This window comes from Hippopotamus amphibius, chromosome 9 (genome assembly GCF_030028045.1).
Source record: "Hippopotamus amphibius kiboko isolate mHipAmp2 chromosome 9, mHipAmp2.hap2, whole genome shotgun sequence".
NCBI classification, from domain to species: Eukaryota; Metazoa; Chordata; class Mammalia; order Artiodactyla; family Hippopotamidae; genus Hippopotamus; species Hippopotamus amphibius.
In genome coordinates, this window is record NC_080194.1 from 78,524,937 (window position 1) to 78,546,179 (window position 21,243).

The following is a 21,243-nucleotide window of genomic DNA, read 5'->3' on the forward strand; positions in this document are numbered from 1 at the left end:
CAATGTAGTGCTTGGGTCATATATTATCTGAGAAAAGGCCCAAGGAACATTCCCATGTGCTGTGGAATGAAGTCCATTCCTGTGCCAGTGCACGTTTGCACAACACCCGATGTGGAATAGCCTCTGGAGCCAGGACTGGTTGTGTATCCACCCCGGGGCAGATTGGTCAGTCTCCAGTGTAAACCTCCTTGCGATTAACCACTTATTCCAGTGTAGAGCACTGGGTAATTAATACCAGATCTGTTCCAGACAGCTTTGTACATCCTGCATACAGGTGAGGACCCAGCAAGTTTCCTTTTCAACGATCTGTTTGGATAAGATAGAAGCAGCTGTTGTGATGTTTGAAACAGAAGTTGTCCCCATGTACAGGTGTGTGCCTCACACAGATGTGAGCTTGTGAGTGGCATACAGCATTTAGTTTCAAGGCAAGAGCTCATCTGGACAGTTAAGAGGGGAAATAAGTATGCATGTGTGGAAACAACAGTAAGGCCTACGGTCTCAGTGCTTGAGGAGCAGTGCTGTGCACCTCCTTCCAGCAGTCTGGAGAGGAGCGAGGTGAGAGCTTGTGTTTCAGCAAGCTGAGTGTACTGAGGTTTGAGATGTGGAAGAATGCCCACTACTGGGGTGGAGTGACCTGAGATCTTTATAAGATTAGAGTTTCTGTGGATGTTTCCCAAGTGACAGAAATTTTCCTCATCTAATCTTGTTCACAGCAGGCAGCCTTGGACTGATAGTTTGCCTTACCCAGTTCCTTCCCTACGTTTCTTTCTGAAACGCTTTTCTTAAAAACAAAACTAAGTAAATAACAATAACAAAAAAACCTTTAAAAAAGACTTCATATCTCTGTCATTTTTCCTTTCTTATACAACTCAAAAATTGCTTTCTCTTTACTCCCTAAATTTTTCTCCTATGTCAGCTTGCCAGTCTTTGCGGGTTGACTTGGCTGTCCCACTAGTCTAATTGTCTCTTTGATAAATTAATATGGACATCCACTTAAGATTACATGTAAACCTTAAATATATGATATTTCTTATACTTGATGCCTTATTTGATATTCTATGAGAAAGATTGCCCAAGACTCCCTTCTGTGAAATTAGAATAACTACCAACCCTGTGATTAAACATTTTGGTGAATTCTTTACGTGTTCCAAACTATTCACACGAAGTTGTGGACAAAATGTTTGTGTCCCCCAACCCCAGAATTTTTATGTTGAAGCCCTAGCCCCCAGTGTGATGGCATCAGGAGGTAAGCCTGTGGGAAGTAGTTAGGTTTAAATGAGGTCATAAGGGTGGAGCCTGTGATGGAATTTGTGCCCTCGTATGAAGAGACACTAGAGCTTCCTCTCCTCACGCAGATGAAGAGGTCATGTGGACACCTAGTGAGAAGGTGGCCCGCTGCAAACCAAGAGAAGAGGCCTCAGGATGAAACCTACCTTGCCAGCATCTTGATCTTGGACTTCTCAGCCTCCAGAACTGTAAGAAATAAATTTCTGCTTAAGTCACCCCAACTGCAGTATTTTGTTATGGCAGCCCAAGCTGACAGGACACACGACTAGATAGGTTAGCCACGGGAATCTCTACCCCTGACTTTAAGTCCAGGTTCTGAGACTCAGAGTTTAGTGACTTGTTGAGCTTTCCATGGAAAACCTGTTGTAAAAAATTCAGACACTACAAAATGCAAAGCAGTCTCTGCAGACATTGCTAAAGCTTTCCTCTCCCTCAAATCAACTCTGCAAGTTCAACCTCCTAGAGAAGCTTTCTGAAAACTGGTGAGAAAATGCCAAATGATTAATGCTCAAGCAGGAAAGATTCCAAGTAAAAGCAGAAGTGGTTGCTGACTGTCTCTGTTCATAGTTCTGGGTGCCTTTCACCTGCTGTCCCGAGAAGCAGTGTGTAATGAAGAAGTTCCTTTTAAGAAATGAAACGTAATGAAACAGAAGTTTCCCTTGAATTGGCTGGACTCAGCACACCTCGCTTGAATGGTACCCAGCTGTGCTCATTGAGCTGCACCTGGAGTAGGTCTGTCCTGACCTGCCCCTGTCTGTCCTCTTCAGTGGCTGTAGAGCCTTGGGGGAAGGTTGTCCTGTGCACTGTGGTTTCTCCAGCATTAACTACTACACCATGGCACCTCCCTAGTTTCCCCTTAAATATTCTGTCGTCTCACAGGATCTCAGAAGCCGTGGCTGGTTCCTTCAGCCTCTCACACTGGCTCAAGACAGACTTTGCCTGCACACAGGCTTGAGGCTCGATCTGTAAGTGGAGTGAGCAGCCTTCCTGTGTCAGTGACGCCTTTCTTTCCCTTCTGGTAGACTTAGAATCCTCATCGCCATTGGGCCGTTTTCTCCATCTCCCTACCCACGACAGAGCCCACACCCCTCAAACCCCACCTTGACTAAACCAGATGACAGCAGGAAACTTCCACAGAGCAGAGGTGAAGCCTTAGGCATCTATCTCCCCTAAACCAGCACCCTTGCTGTAAAAATAAACCAGCTTCTCAGTTTGATATGGGAGGAGAGTGTCTGAACGAGTTTCATAGCTGCAGCAGCCTTCCTCTAGAACAGTGAGGCTCTGCCCAGCTGTTGCCACAGTAACAGCAGATCTTGCTTCCCATGCCTCTCAGGCTGACCATCTCATCGGAGGTGCTCATGTCTCCAGCAGCAGGCCCCAGACTGGCGGCCCTTAAGTAGGACCCATCTCAGAAGCACATGTCCAGCTGGAGCGTCCTGGTTGCTGGGGTGAAAGGGCCTCTCTATCACCATAGGAAGAATCTGATGAATTCTGGGCTAAAAAAGGGGTGTTGTTCCCCCCACCCCGACAGACATACTCTCTAGTCCTCAACCTGTTCCCTGGTGAAAGATGTTTTTGTTTTTCTTTTTTATGTTTTTATTACATTTTGTGTTGTTTATAATGCTGAGCTGAAGTGGGAGGGAGCAATAGCAGCAGAGGATGTGAATTATCTTGGGGTCAGTGGGGGCGACTTGGCCACCAGCACGTGAAAAGGGAAGGCAGGACGGGAGGGGAGTGGAAAGTCAGCTCCATGGGCACTGGGGGTGTTCAGTGGCCGTAACTAACGTTCACCTCACAGGAACACAACTCCACAGGGGGGTTCTGACCTCAGTCTACAGGGAAGTACTCCTTGACACGGGAGAGCAGGTGATCAATAGTCCATGAGACCCAGGTAGATTGTGCCTATTTAACTCCTCAGTTGTAGACAGGCAGAGAAAGAACCATTTCAAAGATGAGCTTTAAAAAAATCACCTGACATTCTTTGGAATTGTCACAAGGATGGACCTTGAACAAATTCCCTCTCACCCCAGATCCACCCAGAAGGGAATGAGTGAAGTGGGGAGGAACACACATTCGCCTGGGCACAGTGACCTTGGATAGACCTCTTCACTTTCCTGGACTTTTCTTCCTTTTCTTTTCTCTTCTCTTCTCTTTTCTGTTCTTTTCTGTTCTTTTCTTCTTTTCTTTTCTTTTCTTTTCTTTTCTTTTCTTTCCATACAGAGGGTGGGCTGGATATTGGACGAGACCCTGTCCAGCTCTGTCACATCAGTTAGAGAGCAAAGACGGTAACTTCCAGCTCCTGGCCGGTTTCTGGAACAGTGATGGTACTCTCTGTTTGTCATTAAAACAAATTAATGATTATATTTCATCTTGACTCATCTCGGTAGAGGTTTTCTTCCACCTCGTTTGGGTCTCAGTTGAAGGAAGGAAGGAAGGAAGGAAGGAAGGAAGGAAGGAAGGAAGGAAGGAAGGAAGGAAGGAAGCATGATGAAAGTGAGGGAGGAAAGAAAGTAGCTTTGCGACACTCTGAGAGGACTGTCTTGACTTTCTCTGGGCTCTTGGAATAAAAAGTCCCCACCCTCCATTTCCCTTCTTTAAGGCTGCCAAAATCACATGGATTAAGGCTACCACACAGCTTTGAGGAATAAGCCACACCTCCAGATTTACATGAGGATCCAAGGACCTATTCATCCCCAATGAGCCTCTCCTGGGTCGATAATCAAAGTGCACACTTTTGTTCTTCATTTTCTAGAGTCTTTTCCATCACCCATCCTCCCATTTTATCTTTTCACCATTCCTCTGAGGAATGTAATATTTTACACATGTATGGGACTTTCTAAGTTATGAAGTATTTCATATCCAATATTTTTTTAAATTTAAATTTATTTGGCTGTGTTGGGTCTTTGTTGCTGCACACAGACTTTCTTTAGTTGCAGTGAGTGGGGGCTACTCTTTGTTGCAGTGCATGAGCTTCTCATTGTGGTGGCTTCTCTTGCTGTGGAGCCCAGGCTCTAGGCACACGGGCTTCAGTAGTCGCAGCTCATGGGCTCAGTAGTTGTGGCTCACGGGCTCTAGAGCTCAGGCTCAGTAGTTGTGGCACACAGGCTTAGTTGCTCCGTGGTATGTGGGATCTTCCTGGACCAGGGTTTGAACCTGTGTCTCCTGCATTGGCAGGCAGATTCTGAACCACTGCGCCACCAGGGAAGTCCTCATATCCAATATTTTATTTAGATCTTAACAATCACTTTTTAAGGTATTTTGGGGGAGTTATTAGTGTCTTCATTTCACTGAAAAATAAACAAACACGGAGAGTTTGTCTTTTGCCCAAGATCAGTCGCCCATTTTTTCAAGAGGCAGCAGCACAGGGATTAAGAAAAAAAGTTTTGGCAACAGACAACCAGGTGTGAATCCCAGCTCTACCATTGATTAGCTCTGTGTTCTTCAGTAGGTGATTTAAAATCTCAGTGCCTTAGTTTTTTCATTCATTATATGGGAATAACACGGAACTGTCCTCAGAGGGGATGGGGCGGGGTGGGGGGGCGGCTAAACAAGTTACCATATTTAGGGTCCTTAGAACAAGCTCTAGCACACAGTGCATAATAAATGTTTGTCATTTTCATTGGCAAAGCCTAGAACCCAGGTCCTCCAGCTTCCAGCTCAGGGACATTTCCGCTGCCCCTGCCAAGTGTCATCCTCAATGTACAGACCAAACCTATGGCCATCCACGTTTCAGTGAAAAGATCATCCCAAGTCTCCATTCCTTGGGTTCCAAGCTAACATCTCCTGGAACTCCATTAAACAAAGCTGCTCTTGGTTACTCTGGGCAGGGTGTCAACCACTTATAAACCAAGCTCTCTCATCCAGTAGTAGCGACAGCCTGAAGGCAGACTCTCCCACTCTCCTGGGGAAAGGTCTTCTACCCTCAATCTTAAGAGATAGGAAGGCTCAGGTGACTCATTGCTGTGGTGAAGCTCCTTCCTACCCCAGGCCTTCGCTCAGGCCGAGTGTCCACTGGAACAGTCTCTCTTGTCTTCCTTCTTCTTGCCACGTTCATCGGTGCCAGACCAGTCGAGTCTGGACCATTCGTTTCTGGCTCTCTGAGCACAAGTCTTGTCTTTCGCACTCTAATTATGTACTTCTTGCGAGTACAGACTATGTTGTGTGTGGCTTTGTACTCTCCATTGCACATACCAAATGCTCAGGACTCAGCAGGAACATAAACAGTGCTTAATTCATGAATGGACTGACTGTCTGAGGCACCGGTGGTGGGCTCTCCTAGTAGGTGACAATCGTCCCTACCCCTTGGTTGCAAGTTCAGGCGGTCGGAGAACTTGCCCAGATGGCGTTCAACATCACGGTGCCTGAAAAAGCGAGACGCTTCAGGAGTTGTCTTGGGGGAGGGAAGAGAGTTCTCTATGTGCTCACACCAAGCTGGCTGCGGCCGAGCCCCAGAACCTGGTCTGTGTCTTTGTCCGAGTGCATGGGGTGTGCACGGAAAACACAGATGGAACCACAGCTCGGGGAACGCACCCAGCCAGACACGACCTTGTTCTTCAGTTAAAAACAAGTGAAAGTCATCTGCCCAAGGGTCACTTGGCACCAAAGTCCCGCGACAGAAGGGGCTCCACTTAAAGGGCAGCACAAATCCAGGGCATTAAAATAACCTAAATGGTGTTGTTTTCTGATCAAATGCCTTTCCCTCTCGGGTTTGTGATTTTTGAGCCTGAGAATGTCTCCCCACAGCTCAGGTTTCTCTGCTGCCACCCTGCTCTCAGGCCTGGAATGTGCGCACTGGCCATCGAGGTCTGATGTAACTATGTCACAGTCCCGAAATGGAGAGACATTATCTCATGGCCGGTGGCAGCGGGCAGGCACCGGCGTGCTGCTGGCAGGCCTGGATCAAGGCAGCCGGACCCAGGAGTGTTGCACATCCCAGCTCTCAGTGGACAGATGGCCGGAGGCCCTGGGCTCCAATCTGTGCCCAGTAAGCTGGGGTCCTGCAAATCTTCCCACCCAGGAGCAGACACCGGGAAAGACAGGCCAAGGCGGAGATAGGCTCACTTTTGGACAATCATGTTGGTTTGCAGAAAGGCAGTCCCTGGTCAGGAGGCCCTTGAGCAACTGGAGGGCTCCGTCAGAACACAGAGAGCAGCCAGTCACACGACGAAAGGCATGGGCTTACAGCATGCTGAGCTGCCCTCCTTCCTTAGCAGGGCCCCTGGAGGCAACGGCTTCACCAGCAGGGCAGGTGGGCCCTTGGTGGCCTGTGAGGAACCATACCTTTCAGCACTTGGAGAGGACGAGGCCTCAAGGGGGACCATCCGCCTCTCGTGCAGCAGGGCAGAGAGGGCAGCAGGGCCTGGCCTCTAGGTCGTGATGACCTTGTGGGTTGAGGGGCAGGCCCTTCCCATGCAGCCCAGGGAGGAGGGCATGTAGGCCCATTCCTCCTTGGCCAGCCTGCTCACACACTTACTCCCCAGGGCTCTACTGTGAGAACTGCTGTGGCAGCCCAGCCATTGCCCAAATCAGTCCCTCCCGCTCGTGCTTCTGCCCCTGCTCAAGCCTCTTCTCAGTCATCCAGGAGCCGTGCATCCCGCTGGGGGAGGCGTCGGAGCGCCCAGCCTCCAGGTCCCAGATAGAGCTCCTCCAGGGCAGGTGCCTGCGCTGCTCTTGGAGCGCACACAGCTCCTGCCACCATCCTTTACCGCCACACGGGGGCACCAAGGCGCCTTCGAGGCCCTTCCGCTCGGAGACTGTAGTCCATTTCTCAGCACCCCCAGTGCTGGGCAACGTGCTCACAACAGTGACTCTTAAGGACATACCAGCTCTGATGGCGTCCCGTCACACTTGGCATCCAAACCCGAGATGGGATCCAGGGATGCAGCCTCGTTTCCCACCCGCAGCCTCCTTACCTTCCTCCTCCAGGCCCAGCACGCTCGCATCAGGCCTCTGTGCAGCTCTCCTGCCCGTGTCTGCCCGGATGGCCCGTGCTCACACCCTTGTCCATCATCTCTTGCCAAATGCCACCTTCTCAGAGAGGACTTTCCTGACCACACTGTCTAAAAAATAGCTTTCCTCATCCCATAACCCCTGTCCTGCTTTATTTGTCTTCTTAGCACTCACTACCAGCTGACTGTCATTACGTTATCTCACACTATAGAATAGCACAAGACGCTACACATTTTTAGATTTTTTGTTGTGTGTGACTGACTCCCATAAGACAGCAAGCTCCAGGAGGGATAGGGCTCACTTTACGCCTAGCTTTTCGTTCATGCCCACAGCCATTCCAGAATGTTGTAGGCACTCACTGTTTCCTGAATGAATGGGTGGGAAAATGCACTAGCAGATGAACATTTCTTTGTAAAGTAAGGACGATTATGCATGATAATGTGGTGGGTAGTCAACCACAGGATGATATAAGGCTTCCTTTTAAAGAGCCAAAGCGCGTCAGAACTGTAAAGGCCCCTGAAAGTCAGTCAACTCCCAACTGTACAGAGTAGGAAACTGAGTCCCAGGAAGGGAGAATGAACGTAGTGAACGCTGGCAAAGTCAATGTCTTTGACTTCTAATAGCTCTTCCTAAAACAGGGTCTCGTGACAATTCATCTGAACAGATTCTGAGCTATCAATTTTCTACTGGTTTTTGCATTCAAATAAGTTTTATTATAATGAAAAACAAAACAAACAAGAGAACAAGACCAGCAGCATCAAATTTCACCTCCTCACGCCTCCAGGTGTCTTGAGACGCATGACTGGAAGGCAGGCCTCTCTACTGATTTTGTCCAGAGTCCCTTCAGTAGCCTAGACCTGCACAAATATGGGGACATTGTTTCTACATTCTTCCCATACAGGACCCTGCAGGACTGTCTGCATTTGGAGGAGAGGAAATCCAAGCATATGCCCAAAGCTAAGCTGGGGCTCTGGGCCTTCGTTTGCCCTTCACCCCGGACACCTGTGGAATCTGACCGTGGCCACTGTAGATGGATGAGACCCACTCAGTGCTGCTTATCAGATGTCAGCCATTCTAGATGTTCCTTTTTAAAAAAAATTCTCCAGAGGCTTCTAAGAAAGTCCCAGCCAGTCAAAAGCCTTCTCTCCCAGCTGGCCTCCAAGGTGACTGCCCCCTTGCTCTCCGTATAAGATTGTGTTCGACAGCAGTGAAAACCAATAGTTCAACAGCAATCATTTCTTGGCAGGACAGATTGGCATGAGACTTGCCCCAAAACAAAATAAGCCCTTCAGGGAAGTGTATTTCAAGCTGGGCTGGTGTTCCCAAGCCTCTGAGATACTTATATGGCTGACACAGGAGCCGAGGGGGGCCGAGCTCCAAAAGAGCCATCGACCATCGTCAATAACACGACAGCAACAAGGGGAGACTCAGGGCCGGGCGTGGTCCTGAAGGGCTCAGATAAGGGTAACTGGAAATGCTGAAGACCTTCTCCTGGGGAGAGGCTGTCTACACTGCGGCCTGCTCTTCCCAAATGGCCTCGTCAGTGACTTCAGTCCCAGAGGAAGGGTGTGGGGGTCAGAACAGCACCCCTTCCTTTCCCTCAACTTCTTTCCACTTCCCAGTTCCTATCCATCATTCTCCACAATTCTTTCCCCATTACCATCGCCATTTCCACAGCTGTATGTGCCACTCGGGAGACCTTTGTAGACCTTCCGTCACCAGGGAGCATGCCATGTCATCTGTGCCTGGACTCGTTCCATCATATGCTTCTGATCGTCTGCATCCTAAGTTGCCATAAAGCCTTGCTTTCTAGGCTTGGTTCCAGTGCAGGCCCAGAGCATGGCTCAAACATCGAAGGTGGAAAAGACCCCAGAGACATCATCCTTCTCCGTGCCCCGGGGGGTGGTAACCGGGCCGCTTTTGTTACATCTTCTGAATGTCCACCAGAGGGCGCCCGAGACCTCCGGAGTCAGGCCGCAGCCGGGGCCTCAAAGCCAGCAGGTGGCGCTGTTGCTTCAGCCATGAGCAGGAAGTGGAGCCTGGGCGGCGTCCCCGCGGCAGGCAGGCGGCGCCCCTGCGTGTGGAGGGCGATCGCCGAGGAGAGGCCGCCGCGGCCTCGCCAGACGCGGCTTCCCCGCCGCAGAAGCACAGCCAGGCCCCAGCCAGCCTGATTCGATAAGGAACCGGATTCTCGGGTTCAGGTTCTGGTTTCGCAGCTGCTTTGCCGGGAGGCCCGGAAGGAAGTCATTCATTCTTTCTGCCCTCAGCTTCCTCAGCCTTCCGTGTGTTCACCCAACATACATTAAGGCCATACCGTGGGACCAGGTGGGCTCACGACTCGGGACAGAAAAGGATAAGCCCTGTGCTGGACAACGTCGCGGTGGGCAGGGTGGGGAGGGACGTGGGGAGATTCTAGAAGGGCTGCAGGCTGATGCGGGCAGGGGGCTGCCAGAGCAGAAGCCGCCGAGGCAGCCTGCAGGCTGAGCAGGCGCGTGTGACAGATGGCAGGAAAAGAGCCGCGGCGGGACGCGGGCCCGAGTGGGGGCGTCCGGCCGGGCCCAGAAGTCCCTCCTTGGTGTTGGGTCCACATGCTCTGGGAAGAGGAGACTCGCTGGAAAGCATGATTTATTCACAGGTGTATGAATCTGCACTCGTTAGGAGAGACATAAGTAATCCCCAGGGTGAGGGAGAAGGGGGAGACACCCTCACAAGGTCCACCCTCTGCTGGGTTTACCGGGACCCAGAGCCCTCTTCAGGCACTGTTCTCTCTGCTTCTTCCCTGCCCAAGAAGTACAATAGACTCAGTAGGATGTGGACTTGTCAGGATCTAAACCTGAAGAGCAGCCCTACATTTATTCAGCAACATAAATATGCATGTACATTATTTATGCAGGATAATAAGTAAAGAATTTATAAAGCCACATGTTGTCATTTAGTCATCAAAACAAAGGTGCAGGTCCACATTTTATAGATAAGACACGTGAGATTCAGGTCGCAGAGTACGGAAAAGGTGGCGCTGGTACTACCGTCCGGGCTTTCTGATCCCGCCTCACCAGGGTCCTTAGGGAACTGCCCACCAAGCTGGGGAAGTGAAGTCTGGGTCACCGGTACTCAGAGACTCCAGATCCCTGTTTTCAGTTTTCATTCTAAAACCCCTGTCTGTCTTAATATGAGCACCAGCTGGTCCCCAGCATTGATGATCGCAGTGCACCAAGTTCTGGAGAGACTGGAGGGATTTTCCAGTGTCCCACTGTATGGGGCACCGTGGCCAGGGCAGTAGTCGGGTGGGCTGTACAGAGCTTTGTTGGCATCTGGGACACTGTTGCAGGAAGGGCCGTCCATGGGTGTCTGTGATTTGGTGAACCCTTAGCTAAGATGGTATCGTTCCCACACTTGGTCTCCAAACAGAAAACAGCCTGAAATTTCATTTTTTAACGTTTCTGCTACAGAGATCCCTTGCCAGTGTATTGAAATTAATGGGGAGAATGTTTTTAATCATGTGAATGTACTGAAGTTGGGTGTAAAGATCCCAGAAGGAATAAAGCCCACCAGGGAGGTGGAGAGAAGTGGAATTCTAGCAAAGACACTGGAAAGAAGCTAAATCCTGCAAGAGGACTGTGATGGGGGCAGACCGTAAACAACAACAACAAAAACAGCTAACAAATTAACAAATGACATGCAAATGGCCCATAAAATGTGTAAGTTAACCTCAGATTTCCAACAATCACTGAAGTTGAGCACCTAAAGAGACCGTCTCTCCAGAGCTCACATTCTGGGATGACGGTACTGCACCCCATACAGGGGAACAACTTACTCATAGAAATAGCTACCGTCAGCTTGGGCTTATAGCAGATCAGGCCCTGGTTTCAGCGCACCATGTGAATCAACTCATTTAATCCTCCCAAAGAGAACATAGGGGACGAGGGTTTCCCCCATATTTACAGATGGTGAAATGGAAGCTTGGAAATGTTAAGTAACTTGCCAGCTCATCTAGTTATAAGGGGCAGAGCTGGGATTCAAATCCAAGCAGTCCAGCTCCTAGCCTATCCTCACATTGCTTTGTCATTGGGTCCAAGAAGCAGCGCAAATCAGTAGCAGAACCAATGAAGCTCCAATACTTCACTCCTAGTTTCTGTTCTTTCCACCATGGCACTCTTCCCAATCCTGCAGCCCCTCTGTCAGAGATGCCCTTCTCCCAGATCCACGAGGGCCTGCTCCCTCAATTCTTTCTCTGGCCACCTCAGACAGATAAAGCAGCTATACCCTCCCCACCTATGCGCCCTGGCATGTCCCACGCCCCTTACTCTGCTTTATTCACAGATAACAGTTACCACCACCTACTTGGCATTCACGTCTTCTCCTCTGAAATACAACATCTGAAGGCAGTGTCTGTTGTCCTCAGAGCCACAGCCCCGGTGCCCAGCACATATGAGCATCCAGTACAGTCAATAAATAAACAAATGAGCAAATGGTAGATAAATTCCCAGGCCCGAAGCAAAGAACCCGGGTGCTCCGTGCCCCGTGCTGAGGTCGCCCTTGGCTGCTCGTTGCTGAGATGCTACCCACATGCCCAAACCAGGCCAGATCCTGCCTCCTCTGGACACCTTCTGAATCCTGCCTCCGAGTTATTGGTGAGATTCATTCCTTGAGGTTTAATGTCACATCGCCAGGAATCTTCTCTTCAACTGTGGATACTTCTGAAAGGAAGAACATAATATGTCAATGAATTATCAGCCATTAACACTCCTGAAAATACTAAAATAATGCACATACATTTTATATATAACAGATCTAAACTAAAATACAGCTAGCCTACATGCAGCCCTTAGAGCATGCCTTTCGTAGCGCCAGCTACTCTACACGTTGCACTAATTGCCAAATGTTTCCAGCGCTCTGCTTTGCTGGCACCCATGGGGATTGTACTTTCCAGACCCTTTGTGGTGGGTGGGTAGCACCACGTGACTGGTCCTAGCCCATCAGATGTAAGTGAGCCTGTTACTCGTTTAAAGTGCTAACGAGAGACCCTTGGGAGTTCTCTTTCCCTTTCGGCTTAGCTACCCAGCAACCTCAGCCTGAGTCCCTGAGTGACTGTGATGAGCGGGGGACCCCCACATCCCCAGTCTCTGCACAGCACCCTTTTGAGGTGGCCTGTGCTGTCGTTGTTTTGCAGATAAAGAACAGCCTCTGAGTTATTAAATTATTTTCCCGAGATGACATAGCTAATAAGTGACAGAGCCGTGAATGGAGCTCAGGTGTGTTCCACATAACTTTCACCTTCTTTTACTCTCTCTTCCAAATCTTTGTTAAATAAGGAAGGAATAGAAAAATAGGAATCCCAGCTGTTTCCTGGAAAATGGAAGCTCTGTCAGGGCACCGCAGTTTTGGGGAGTCGAGAGGGCAATGAGGTCCTGGGAATCCCGTGATAGAGAAGGGATGTAAAGGGGACGCCCTGTTGACCATGTTGTCCCTGTTTATATTTTCACGTGTTGAAGAGTTAGAATCCTTGGTCTTTAGTCTGATTCTTTCCCTCTGTAGACTCATTAGTGAGGAGGTAAACGAATATACAGGGAGGTCTAATGGCGCCAGATACTGTGTTGAAGGCGTCCTGATGGGACCAGCTCTGCAGCCCCCGCTTTCAGGGACCTACAGGCCATCCAGTGGATCCCACTCCTTCCATTTTTCAAACAGAAGCAGAGGACAACTGATCAATCATTTGCTCTGAGAGTTCTTAAGGATCAAATCTCAGCTCCTCCACATACTCTTGAGCACAACTTGTGAAACTTCCACATGGTTCCATTCCTCATCTGCCCAAAGCTCTACTTAATCTTGTGGTGTGACTGGTGAAGAGACGGGAAAAGCATCTGAAAATACAATGGAGACAGACGTTTTTGTAAATGCGAAATTGTGAATTGGGAAAAAAGAGACCCTCTGCTTCGGCCCTCATGTTTAGTTTTTAAAGAGAGAGGATATAAATGTATTTCCACCAACACTGAGGCTCTTTAAGAGGAAGGGGTGGGGAATCAGACACTGAAAAGGAGCCACTATAAATACTGTGACCAACGGGATTCTTGTGGCCTGATGGGTTTGAAAATAACCCCAGGCTGGGTGTAATCATGCCTCCTTACCACAAGAGATTAGCTAATATGGGTGAAGCGCTTGGAGTGCTTCTGAAGAAAGCAAAATACTGTCATTCTTAGTATCATTATCTTAGATACCTCCCTTTTGAGATTCTCAGTGGACTTGCTCTATGCCCATTTGGCCGGTTCTTGCATTGCTGCTTCCAGAACCAGGAACAAAGTTCTCTGGATCAGATGGGCTCCTCTGCTACTTCAGAAGACGCATTGCAATGAAAGTACTGGGGCCCAAGGAGGAGGCAGAGACCAGGAGGAGGAAGAGTGGATGGAAGGAGAGAAAGAGAGAAGAACGAATGGTAACAGCATCTCAATTCTCTCTTCCGATGAAGGCCTTTGCTGAAGCATCACATTTGTTTAGAAAAGCAAATGAGGTGTAATTTGTTCTGAAAATGGATTTTGAAGCTCACACTGTAAACAGCTTATAACAAGCAAAAATCTTGCTAGCCCAGGGGAAAAAAGGAAGCGTAAGGAAAAGGAAAAGGACACTGATGCGTAGAACAGCCGGTTATTATAAAGATGGGAGGGGCCAAGGAATCCCCTGCTTGCATTCCTCCCCGGCGGATGGGCACTGGGCCTGCTTGGGACCTGGCACCGTCCTGGCTGCAGAAGGTCCTGCATGGCAGAACTCCTCAGCCCCCTCTCCCAGGACGGCTGGTCACCCGCCCCTGCATGAAATGCCCCCTCCCCCGCCTCACCTCTCACCTTACCGTTGGCAAAGATGTCAAACTACTTTGTTTTTTTTTTCAAACTACTTTTTAAAAATCTCCAGGACGCCGCCTATGACCCGGCACCAGACACGCTCTTTCTTCTGTGTCATTAAGGTGAGTTCACATAACGTGACAACCTTGGTTAACAGGCTGTACGGTGGTCCTTTGTTTACCGTAAAATGTGTTTCCCTCTGTTGAGTTTAAACTACTTCAAAGGCAGGTCTCTATCTTACATACATTTGAATATTTGGTATCCAAGTAAACACATGTATGCCTTGAGAAAACCGTATTTTATTCACTACTAAATATCAAAATTTCCTTGAAATATCCCCACTTGTGCCAAACTACACGGAGGTGATAGAAACTTCTGAAGCTCTGCATCATGAGGACAAAACAGGAAGCTCCTGCACAGTTTTTCACCCTCTGCTAACAAGGTACCTTAAGTTTTCACTATTAAAAAGTCTATTTCTTTGGACTAAGATGGAGTTCTCCTCCTGCCTGGGACCTGCCCAGACTATCATGTAAAGTCTTATTTTGTCCTGTTTCCAAATGAATGGCCTGAGAACTCCTAGCCTCACCCTAGCACTGAGGTCCAGCGAAAATAACCCGAAGAGCCTGGCGACACAGCATGGCAACGCTTCTCGACAATAAATATCTCAGTTACAAGAATTAAAATGTTCTCCAAGGCATTCTCTTCTTAAGTGGCTCAGTCCCAAAGGACCCAAAGGAACTTGAATAGAGGGATCGTTGTTATTGTTTGTGTTTGGGGTTGGGAAGGCCAAGGTCCCATCTTCTCATGAAAACTAAGTTGTAAGAATTGTTGCTGTCCTGGGCAGAATGTAAATTACCTGCAACAGCGTCTGTCATGGGCTCTGGGAGATCAATGGTTCCCCTAAGCTTGGATGTAGGTAGTTCTGCGGGTAGTGTGTTCCTTCCTGAGGCTCAGTGGAGCAGAGAGCTGAGAGCCACAGTGGGCACGTTTATGGAGAGAGATGGCCAAGGGCCTGCAGAAGGATGAGTAATGGAAAGTTCTGGAAAACGATGCAGCCTGGGAGGAGACGTTTAAGTGACAGAAGGAAAGAGGGGTTCCTTTGTGTCGTTGAGGAGGGAAGGCATCGGAGCTCAAGGGTTTGAGGATAAATATCCAAAACCTCACTTAAAAACCAAGGAGATGCTAGGATGACCCTGAGCAACACAAAAGAATGTATTTATAGACGTAACCCTGACGTGAAATTGCATAATTTGAGAGCTAATTCGTTTTGAATGCTCAGCCTTTTGGGTCTCTTTAGTTTACAATCCAAGAACATCTTGTGAAACACTTTGAATCCGGATTTAAGTTGAACATGAAACACAGCTGAGTGTGGAAAAGAGTAACTGTACACACATCTGAACAGGACATCATTTTAAATCATTCCATAAACCCCTGACTGGAACAGTGTGTGAAAGGGCAGAAGAGACTTTGCACCCTGTAGGCCCTGCACGGCACCAGGTAAAGGGAGGCTCCCCGGAGAGCACGACCTCCACGCTTTGGGTGTTATTCGGGAGGCTGACCCACACCCCGTGCCTGTAGGGACGCTGGGTGGCACTGATGTTTTTCCGTAAAGGAAGAATGAGATCTCAGGTCACACAGATCTGGGCGCTTACTCCCCTGGGACGGGGGGGTTGACTGCAGAGCCTCCCAGAGCCTCTGTCACCTGCAGGTGACACAGGGGTGACCTGCGGCTCAGAGTGAAGGGTTGGTGTCCGGTGTACAGGAGGGAACTCGACTGACAGGAGGCACTACATCTGTCCCTCTCCTCCTGAGGGGACGGCAGTGGACTCAGAGACACTGGTCACCTGCTGACTTCTGGGCCCCTTCACTGATGTGACATCTCAGCCTCTCTGGGCTCCTCCAACTCTGGTCTCACCCCCGCTCATCAGCCAGCCCTGTGGCAGCCCAAGTACTTTTACCAGCTTTCAAACCTCATTTCAAAGCCCTGTTGAGAACCCTTCAATGCCTTCCTGCGCCTACATCCTCCACAGCATGGGTGAACCTTATATGAACTGGCCCCGCTCCCCTCAATGTTCTCTTCCATAAACACGTTGCCTTCACTCCCTGAGGCTACACACACCCCTCTTCCTGCCCTTCAGCACACACAGGACCTACTCTCCTCAAACAGTGCAAAGGATACGCCTGTGCACTTTGTCCCTCTGCCTGGACCGCTCCCCAGAACTGACTCCCACAGGCCCATCTTTTACTTGGACGACTCCCCAGTCTTCAGGGTTCAGCTTAGATGTCACTTCTAGCTTGCTCTCACCCTCCTATGTGCTCTCCATTGTATGGTGTCCACACGCCTGTCCTAACTTACTGTCTCTACTAAAAATACCTGCTCAGTTGTCCTTCTGCAGACCAAGCTCTGAGCCTCTGAGAGCAGCATCTGTCCTGTTCACTATGGTCTCCCTGGCCCAGAGAATGGCCCGGAATAGGTTCTCAGTGAATCTATTTTTTAAAGCTTCTTGTTTGAAATAATGACAGACAAAGAAAAGTTGCAAAAATAATGCAAGATTCCCCTACATCTTTCACACAGCCTCCCTTTATGTTAAAATCCTATAAAATCATAGCAAAATGATTGAAAGGAGGATATTATCATTCATCCAACACTCTTAACTAATCCACAGACCTTATTTCACCCATTTTTCCACTGTAATATTGTGATTTATAATATGAAATATTCTATAGTTGGTCTTGGTCCCCATTCCTAGCTCAGATCTCCTAAAGCCCTTGGAATGTTCTGTTATGAAACAAGCAAGGTGTCTTTTGTTATGTTAATGAGGTGACTTTGGAAAGCCCCGGGTCACTTCAGGATGGGGGCTCGTTGCCAGGGGGACCAACCTAGTGAGGAGAGGTTTGTCACTTTCAGCCCCACACCCACCCCTAACTCCAGGGAAGGGAGGGGGCCTGGAGATTGAATTTAATCACCAATGGCCAGTGGTCTAATCCATCACGCCTGTATAATGCAGCCCCCATAAAAACCCAAAAGGACAGGGTTAGGAGAGGTTTGGGGAGAGAGGAACCTCAGAGGGCTGCTCACACTCTCCCTGCATCCTGCCTGGTGCACCTTCTCCATCTGGCTGCTCCTGAGGTGTGTCCTTCTGTGATAACCTAGTAAACATAAGTAAATGTTTCTCTAAGGTCTGCGGGCGACTTGAGCAAATTAATGGAACCTAAGGAGGAGTTCTAACTTGCGGTTGGCATCTGAAGGGGGTTGGGGGCACTTGTAGGACTGAACCCTTAACCTGTGGGATCTGATGCTGTCTCCAGGTAGACAGGGTCAGAAATAAAGTAATTGTTTAGTGGTATGAAAAAACACACACATTGGAATTGGTGTCAGAATCAGACCCAGTAGTGTCCTTTTTCTCACCCAGGACCCCATCCAGGGTCTCGCCTCGCATGTGACGGTAACACCTCCTTAGTCTCCAACAACCTGTGAGATGCCTCCTCAGTCTGTCTTTGACACCTTTGAAGAATTCAGGTTAGTTATTTTATAGAATGTTCCTCAGTCTGGGTCTGCCCTGCCCAGTGTTTTCTCCAGTTAGATGGAGGTTGTGCATTTGGGGCAAGAACACGACAGTGAGGCTGTGTCCTTCTTAGCCTGTCCTCTTGGGCACTATGGGATATTCACATAACTTATAACTGTGATGTGAACTGTGGCCACTCGACGCAGTGGTGTCTGCTGGGTCTCTCCGCTGTAATGTTACTATTTTCCCCTTTTCATTAGTAAATATTGTGTGAGGAGATACTTTAAGATCAATAAGTAGTTTTGAAAAAAATCAATGAATTTGGAACGAAGGGCTGGATCTGAAGGAAAGACAATTAAAAGAGTTGTAAATATAAGTTCTTCGCCTGCATTCAGAAAACACAGCATAGAGGATAAAACAGAGAAAATAAGAACAAGTGAAAAGCCACCGCCTGAATAATGCTGAGAAGAGAGCAGCCTGGTTATGTCTCTGCACCCAGCTCACCTCCACCATCCCTTCTCTACCTCATATCACATGTTTCTATTTTATGAACAATTGAAGTGCTTTTCAAGAGGGAGGTGATACAACTGATTTTCACCTTCTGCTGGAGCACAGTCCCTGTGGAAGATGTGACTCCACTATGAAAACAAACAAACTCTCCATCCAGAGAGGGGAGCAAACAAATTCTGGTCTTCTGGGAAAGGCTAAGAGAATGGAAGATGCCCATGTTTAAAAAGGCTACTCTGGATTTTCCTGGTAGCACAGTGGTTAAGAATCTACCTGTCAATGCAGGGGACACCAGTTCCATCCCTGGTCGGGGAAGATCCCACATGCCATGGAGCTAAGCCCATGTGCCACAACTACTGAGTCCACACACCACAACTACTGAAGGCTGCATGCCAAAAAGTCTATGCTCCACAACAAGAGAAGCCACCACAGTGAGAAGCCCACACACCTCAATGAAGAGTAGCCCCTGCTGGCCACAACTGGAGAAAGCCCATGCACAGCAATGAAGACCCAACACAGCCAATAAATAAAAATAAATAAATTAATTAAAATACAAAATAAAAAATAAAAAGGCTACCCTCAGGAAAGTACAGAGTCCTTGTCCACAGCTTGGGCTGCTGTAACAGAACACCATGGGCTGGGCAGTCTCAACAATAGACAATGATTTCTCACACATCTAGAGGCTGAATGTCCAATATCGAGGTGACTAACTTGATTCCTGGTGAAGGCTGTCTTTCTAGTCTGCAGATGGTCACCTTCCAGTTGTGTCCTCACATGGCAGAGACAGAGAAAAGAGCTCTGGTCTCTTCTTATAAGGACACTAATCCTATCAAATCAGGTCCCCACCCTTATAAACTCATTTGACCTTAATTACTTCTATAAAAAACCTACCTCCATACAGGTAGACTGGGTGATGGGGCTTCAACATGTGAATCTGAGGGAACACCCTCAGTCCATAGCAGCCCAGGGCTTCACAGGGCATTACTTGTGCAACAGGAGTCAAAGTGGGGCATCTCTTATGGTCTCAGTTTCTGTCGAAGACCCACACTTTGTCCAGTGGATGTCCACACCCCAAATTTAAAGCAAGGTATGAGGCCAAGACTTTTTCCTGCCTGCATCAGCCTGTCACCCACATCCAGATGATGGTGAAAATTAAGAATCCATTAGGAGGGAGAACTGCTTTGAAGATGGCAGAGTAGAAGGAAGTGCACTCACTCCTTCTTGCAAAAGCACTGGAATTACAACTAACTGCTGAACAATCATCAACAGAAAGATACTGCACCTCACCAAAAAGACACCCCACATCCAGAGACAAAGGAGAAGCCACAATGAGATGGTAGGAGGGGCACAATAGCATTAAAATCAAATCTCATAAATGCTGGGTGGGTGACTCACACACTGGAGAACAGCTATACCACAGAAGTCCACCCACTAAAGTGAGGGTTCTGAGCCCCATATCAGGCTTCCCAACCTGGGGGTCCGGCAACAGGAGGAGGAATCCCCAGAGAATCAGACTTTGAAAACCAGTGGGATTTGATTGTAGGACCTCCACAGGACTGGGGGAAACAGAGACTCCACTCTTGGAGGGCACACAAAAAATAGTGTGCTCACCAGGACCCAAGGGGAAGGAGCAGTGACCCCATATGAGACTGAACCAGACCTACCTGCTGGTGTTGGAGGGTTGCCTGCAGAGGTGGGGGGCAGCTGTGGCTCACAGGGACACTGGCGGCAGGGGTTCTTGGAAGGGCTCATTGGCGTGAGTCCTCCCAGAGTCTGCCATTGGCCCCACCAAAGAGCCTGTAAGCTCCAGTGCTGGGTTGCCTCAGGCCAAACAACCAACAAGGTGGGAACACAGCCCCACCCCTTGTCAGACAAGCAGATTAAAGTTTTACTGAGCTCTGCCCACCCAGCCCAACCCACCATCAGTCCCTCCCATCAGGAAGCATCTACTAGCCTCCTAGATAGCTTCCTCATAAAAGGGCAGACAGCAGTGTCAAGCAGTATCAGCAGTATTTTGTCTTGTGGAACTGAATACCACAGCCACAGAAAGACAGAGGAAATGAAAAGGCAGAAGACTGTACCAGATGAAGGGACAGGATAAAACCCCAGAAAAACAACTAAATGAAGAGGAGATAGGCACTTTTCCAGAAAAAGAATTCAGAATAATGATGGCGAAGATGATCTAGGACTTTGAAGAAAGACTGGATGCAAAGATTGAAAAGTTGCATGAAAAGTTTACCACAGACCTAGGAGGATTAAAGAACAAACAGAGATATGCAACACAATAACTGAAATGAAAAATACACTGGAAGGAACCAATAGCAGATTAACTGAGGCAAAAGGGCGAATAAGTGAGCTGGAAGACACAATGGTGAAAATCACTGATGTGGAAAAGAATAAAGAAAAAAGAATGAAAAGAACTGAAGACAGCCTAAGAGACCTCTGGGACAACATGAAATGCACCAACATTTGTATTATAGGGGTCCCAGAAGGAGAAGAGAGAGAGAGGACCTGAGAAAATATTGGAAGAGATTATAGTTGAAAACTTCCCTAACATGGGAAAGGAAATAGCCATCCAAGTCCAGGAAGCGCAGAGAGTCCCAGACAGGATAAACACAAGGAGAAACACGCCAAGACACATAGTAGTCAAATTGACAAAAATTAAAGACAGAGAAAAGTTATTAAAAGCAACAAGGGAAAAACGACAAATAAATTACAAGGGAACTCCCATAAGGTTAACAGCTGATTTCTCAGCAGAAACTCTGCAAGCCAGAAGGGAGTGGCATGATATATTTAAAGTGATAAATGGGAAGAACCTACAACCAAGAATACTCTACCCAGCAAGGATCTCATTCATATTCAACAGAGAAATTGAAAGCTTTACAGACAAGCAAGAGCTAAGAGAAATCAGCACCACCAAGCCAGCCCTACAACAAATGCTAAAGGAACTTCTCTAAGTGGAAACATAAGAGAAGAAAAGGACCTACAAAAACAAAAACAAAACAATTAAGAAAATTGTAAAAGGAACATATGTATCAATAATTACCTTGAATGTAAATGGACTAAATGCACCAACCAAAAGACACAGACTGGCTGAATGGATACAAAAACAAGACCCATATATATGCTGTCTCCAAGAGACCCACTTCAGACCTAGGAAC

General features: G+C 48.2%; 1 protein-coding gene and 1 long non-coding RNA gene across 12 annotated transcripts in view; one reads left to right on the forward strand and one right to left on the reverse strand.

The window, feature by feature from the left end:
- Positions 1-1,534, forward strand: part of SNX19 (sorting nexin 19) — a 46,239-nt gene extending 44,705 nt beyond the window's left edge. The window contains exon 12 of the mRNA XM_057748268.1: positions 1,356-1,534. The gene's annotated coding sequence lies outside the window, so the exon portion shown is untranslated. The remainder of the gene's footprint in view (positions 1-1,355) is intronic.
- An 8,563-nt stretch (positions 1,535-10,097) lies between these two features.
- Positions 10,098-21,243, reverse strand: part of LOC130860643 (uncharacterized) — a 78,351-nt gene continuing 67,205 nt past the window's right edge. For all 11 annotated transcript variants that reach the window (XR_009055495.1, XR_009055494.1, XR_009055492.1 and 8 more), the window contains one exon: positions 10,098-11,933. This is a non-coding gene — a long non-coding RNA (uncharacterized LOC130860643). The remainder of the gene's footprint in view (positions 11,934-21,243) is intronic.